Here is a 6,000-nt window from a genome sequence, read left to right as displayed (position 1 = left end):
TTTGATCACAAGTCTTATGATAAATGTAAATCTTGTTTATCACGATAGATGATGAGTATATCACTAGGTGATGTGAATATCTCTTAGAATTAGTTACACTAATAGACTGTTCAAATTAACCATGATACATAGTAAGGCCAACTTCGTATGGACACGAGTCGGGAACCTTTCAGGTGTCGATTCGTATATGGAACATTGGGAACCTGGAAAGAGGGTGAAATTCAATTCACATATTCCTCGATTTAAAATTATATTATATATTTTAGTTTCTAAGTTTGATTTTATTATAGATTTTTGGTTTTTGTTCCATAAAATAAAAGTATTAATAAACTCATTTGTTATTTTGTATGTTACTTTTCTATTTAGGATCAATATGTAGGTTATTTTGACCTACTTAATGTGTCGGTTATAAATAATCTCATTTATTATTGTAACGATTTTGAGGTTATTAGTCTCGTATATAAGAAGATTAGATTGTAATGTTAAAGAGATCAAAATATTATAATAAAAAGTTTCTCCCGTTTTGGGTTCTCTTTATTTGTTTTCTTGAAAATATCTAGCTTTTATCGCTTCCATATTGCATGAGACGTGAAGGTTTGCAAAACCCGTCCTGCGTCACATTGATTTCAATTGTTCGATAACTTTTTCAAACTTGTAAGTTGTAATCCTCGATAAATATGATATCATACCATAATCCAACTTTAACAAAAGTTAAATAACCATACAGATACAAACATGGTGACACTAATTTATTGTTCAAAAGCTCCATTAGCTCAATAGCCTCCATTTCAATTGCTTTCAACTCCTTTTTTCTTCCTTATCATTAAAATTTTGGCTGCTTCAAGCCTCAAACTCACTGCTTCCCAAGACACAAGCTTATCCAAGAACACCGATACATAATCAGGCCTGCGGTTCTGTAAATAAAACAAATTCAGTTCACTGATAAACCCTTCATATATCATCCGATTAAGCGACTAAAAGGGACAAGTTCTTACCTGAAAGTCGAGGTAGTATGCATGCTGCAAGTAACAAGTAACACCATATTAGATTCAAAGTGAACATGTCATAAAGATAGTTTTGTTTCTTTATGGGTTAATGACGTGCATTTGGTCCTTGTTGTTTTAATTTAATTTTACATAATGGATCCTTCAACTCGATATTTCTTTATAAAAAAACAAAATAATGATAACTATTTTGCAAACATCGAGTTTAAGGATCCATTGTGTAAAATTAAAACAACAATAGACATGACTATGGGATATAAAAAAGGCGAAGCATGAAGCAGAATTCTACCATGTTTCTCATCTATTAACTAACTCGTTGTAAGACTTGTGCACTACACGAGTTTATTAACAAAAGTTAAATATGAAGGTATAAACATTTAAGAGTTTGAATTTATAAAAAAAAATAAGAATAATATTGAATTACTGAAATTTAAATGCTTATTTCTTTTTTAATTTAAACAAATATACTAAATAAACAAACAAAGGAAATAATTGCGCTTTAATTTAGAAAATTCGAAATTAGAAGGAAAGTTGTATTAATGAAATCGATATACATTTATTATAATTATTATATTTAAATACTATGTGAAATTAAAAAAAAAAACTCATAAAATGACATGTGGAAAAGGTTTATTTTAAAATAACCACAAAGTTACATGTGATAAAATGAATGAAAATACGACATGTGACAAAAAAATTTATTTATTAGAATAGATAATAAAAGACTATTTTTAAAGAATGGATCCACATTTGAATCTAAAATGGTCCATATGTGAATACAAATATACCCGACAATTTTATACACGAAATGGTTAACACGATATGTGTTTTAGAAATTCGTGTTGATACATATTTTGAAATTCATGTTTCGTGTTTTACACGTTCCAAACATGAATTTACATGTTCAAACATGTATAAGACATGAACCAAATTTGTGTCGACATGTGATACGTATAAACAAATTCATGCTGACATGTGACATGTATAAACAAATCTGTGTCTTACAAGTGAAACATCTATATTCATGTAAATTTGAGTCTTTTCGTGTTTTCGTGTAAAACAGTTAAAAACATATCTATTTGTGTCTTGTTAAGTGTCACACGAATTTGTTATGTGTCGTACACAAGAGACGTTTTACAATACATGTCGTGTAAATTAGTGTTTGACACGTATCCACAACACATATTGTCAGGTCTACAAGAAGCATTGTATGTGTATTTACATGTTGGTTAAATGTGAATCCATATTAAAAAAGGTCGAATCTTCTTCTTTCCCTTTATCTTTATTGAATTTCATTCTTCAATTATCTCGGATTGATTAAGTTAATAATTTTTTAGTAAAATGTTTTGATTTTAATTATATTTGTTAATATTTTTATGTGCTAACTTAATATTGATTTTATTTCTATTTAATTATATTGATGCTTTTTAAGGTAACTTATATTTATAATATCATATTAATTTTATTTCTAGTTTATAACATTGTTATTGCTCAGTTCCTAAATAAAAATTGGGTTTTAATAAATTTAGCAAAAACATTGTTTACATTCATTTATATTTTAAATGCTTAGTAAACAATCGAATAACTATTTTTATTGTTTACACAATAGACCCAGCCTTGGCCTTTAACTCTTTTTAGTTTTTTTAAAAAGAAGACGACTATTATGGGTTTAAGCAATAATGGTGTTTTTTACAAAAATATTAAGTTTTAGGGATCTATTAATTTCAAAGCAAACGACAAACGAAAATGACCAATTGTGTACATGGGCATAAATTTCATTTCTTTATAATGAAAGGGAAATAGGGAATCATGTGTTACCTCCCAAACATCAATGGTGAGAAGAGGCTACAAAATAGAAGAAAAAGAAACCAATTTATATTAGTTAATCCATGGTTACAAAAAAAAAACAATAAAAATATTGTAATTATTATCTTTAGTTTGTAACTCACATGGTAGTCCAAAACAAGAGGATTAATTGCATTTGGGCTATTCACGACAACAAGCTTCTTCTCCTCCTCTTTGTCTAGAAAGAAACACAAGGGTAGAAATGTCAAAACTCATCAAAATTAACATGGATGCATTTTATTTTATTTTATTTCAACCTTTTTAGCTTTAACCTAACAAACCCTTACATACAAGCCAAGCCCAACCAGAACCGAACTGAGTAGTGGCAGCTGATTTCAACTCAGTGAGTAGGCTCTCAAACGAACCAAAGTCTCTATAGGCCATCCCCAATGGGGATTTAATGGTGAGCTTAATGGGGAAAAAAGAGTTCAATACATAAACCCACCATTGTGGGTGGAGTTCAATGAAGTGGGGTTTAATCCCCATTGAACGGTGGTATGCAATTTTCTTTTTTTTTTCTTTTTTTTTTAACCATTTAACCAATAAAACTTTGTATTTAAATAATTACACCCTACATATATACACAATGTATATGTCATTATTTTCTTATTTATAATATTTGTAATTTACTTTAAGTTATATTGAATAATTTAAATCATCAAGGTAATTTATATTATAATATTCTAAAAAAAATATTTAAATCTTAAAAATATTTTAAAACAATAACATATACAACAATCATTAATTAATAATTTACAATTTGTAACTTTTAATTTCTAATTAATGTAATATTATAGTTTTACAATATTATTTATAAAAAGATATAATTAAATGTTGATGTGGAAATTCATTAAACTCTTAAGAGTTTAATGGAGTGTAGAGTTTAATGGATAAAATGATATAGTTAGTGGAATGCTGATGTGACAATCCATTAAACTCTTAAGAGTTCAATGCATTGGAGATGGCCTCAGTTCTAAAAGTTCTCCAGATGGCTTTCCACCTCCATTAGGCTTCATAGTCTCCCAGAAAAATTCATGGTTCCATATCTGAAGAGTTTTAACAATTAATGGATTTACATTAAAAAAATCTGACACCACTAAAAAAAATCAACAAATGGCATATACGACATACAATACTTGTGCAACATTGTTGAAGGTTGGAAGAATATCACCTTTGTTGTATGAAGTCAAAATTATGCTTTCTAATGTCATTTTATTCAGTTCAGTTCCTTCTATTTGCTTGTTTAGGTTGTTCACATAAGATCTGTGGTGCTTTCCCCAATGATACTCTAATGTCTCTTTGCTCATTATGTGGCTCAAGGGCATCTTACCACAGATGTATCATTATGTAACGCAGGAAATATATATATATATATATATATACAGGCGTACATACGTACCAGTGCAAAATCCATGTTGGCTGTCGGCTGATATCGTCAGATGAACAGTGCAAAAGGAAGAGGCTTCAAATCCATGTTGGTTGTCGGCTGATATCGTCAGATGAACAGATCAACATCTCTGTAACACAAATATTGTAGTTTTTCTTCAAACAGTTAGAAGATGAAGAAGATATATAACACTTAACAGAAAACTTGCATCTTTATTTGAAGCCAAAAAACGTTGGGACACGTGTAAACACAAGTAATAAGTATCTGAAAGAGGTTGCTAGGGTTTTATCTGGATAATCCGTATGAAATCACAAACAAACCAGATAAAAATGATTTACTGACAAATATATTTCGTCCAAACCCATGGTTACTTCCCCATAAACCCAAGAAATTTGAAATTTTATCCATGTTCAATCGTTTGATGCAGTTAGAATAACGAATTTGGAAGAAAAAGTCAAAGTCCCACAGTGACAACTTACATGCTCCTGTGGTCTTTGTAAAAGCTCTGTGACAATCCACCAAATTCTACAATTTATGATATATATAGATGACTATGAGAAGATGTTGAAATGTCTCGTATGGGGGGTTGGTTGAGTTTTGTACCACATTAGTACAATGAGGCTAGTACGTACTATCAAAAAGCTTGTACCGGTCTATATATATTTATCAATTTTACGTGTGTGGGCCCACATATGAGTGTGAATTGTCTAAATTGGTTATTGAATGTCGATTTCTTTCCAAAAAATAGAAAATAAATATATTTTTAAGGTGGGTGTAAATTGGAATCTGATGCTACTTAAAGGTAACTACCTGGTTCATAACATATGAGCCATACAAATGGAGAGAGAATGGGATAGGAAGAGGATCCAACATGTTCATTCGTAACTTCCTGCAAGCATGATTGTGGAAAAACTATACTTTGTGGGAAGCATGTCTTAAAGTGGGACACATTATTGAACAAGGAAGAAGGTTTGCCTTGGTTCACTTCGGGAAGATGCATTACATGTATAAAGGTATGGAAATATGAATCTCTGTATACCAATTGCTTGTGTAACATTACAAATGAGAGCCTCTTATATCCAGAATATAATCACAGCTTTAGGTACTAAACTAGGAAAGGATACAGGTAAAATACAAGTGTATATGACCAATTATTTACAATATGAATCACAGTACATATATGAAAGATACGTGATATCTCATTCCTTAATACGCCCCCGCAAGATGGAGGATCCATCGGAGACTCCAATCTTGGAACGAAGTCTTAGAAAGGGAGCACGAGTGAGTGGTTTCGTTAGAGCATCAACCAGTTGGTCAAAGGTGTTGATGTGGCGAACAAGCAGGGATCCATCTGTGACTCTTTCTCGAACAAAATGATAGTCAAGTGCTACGTGCTTCATACGGGAGTGATAAATCGGGTTGGCATAGGAATAGGTAGCGCCAATATTATCACAGTATAGAGTGGGCGAACACTTGGACTGAAGACCCAATTCGGATAGCAGATTTTGAACCCAAGCAATCTCAGAGGTTGCATTAGCAAGAGCTTTGTATTTTGCTTCGGTGGAGGAACGAGAGACAGATTTTTGACGAGCGGATCTCCACGAAATAATGTTGGAACCGAGGTAGAGAAGATAGACAGTAATTGATCGACCTCCACATTCAATACCTCCCCAGTCAGAGTCAGAGAATGTAGTGAGATCCATAGATGACCTGCATTTGAGAAACAAACAATGGTGTATCATACCTTTCAAGTACCTTAGAACA

General features: G+C 31.3%; 1 pseudogene across 1 annotated transcript; it reads right to left on the bottom strand.

The window, feature by feature from the left end:
* Positions 1–788: 788 nt before the first annotated feature.
* On the bottom strand, positions 789–4,323 carry LOC145066653 (superoxide dismutase [Fe], chloroplastic-like; annotated as a pseudogene). The gene is made up of 8 exons (XR_013688787.1): positions 4,295–4,323; positions 3,986–4,176; positions 3,816–3,895; positions 3,137–3,222; positions 2,954–3,027; positions 2,823–2,849; positions 996–1,019; positions 789–914 (listed from the first exon to the last, which is right to left on the bottom strand). The product of XR_013688787.1 is annotated as a superoxide dismutase [Fe], chloroplastic-like (transcript).
* Positions 4,324–6,000: the final 1,677 nt, after the last annotated feature.

The sequence above is a fragment of the Lactuca serriola genome, chromosome 8 (genome assembly GCF_051521515.1).
Source record: "Lactuca serriola cultivar US96UC23 chromosome 8, Lser_US96UC23_V15, whole genome shotgun sequence".
Lineage (NCBI taxonomy): Eukaryota > Viridiplantae > Streptophyta > Magnoliopsida > Asterales > Asteraceae > Lactuca > Lactuca serriola.
The sequence above is the reverse complement of the archived record's forward strand: the minus strand, read 5'-3'. Positions and strand labels throughout refer to the sequence as shown.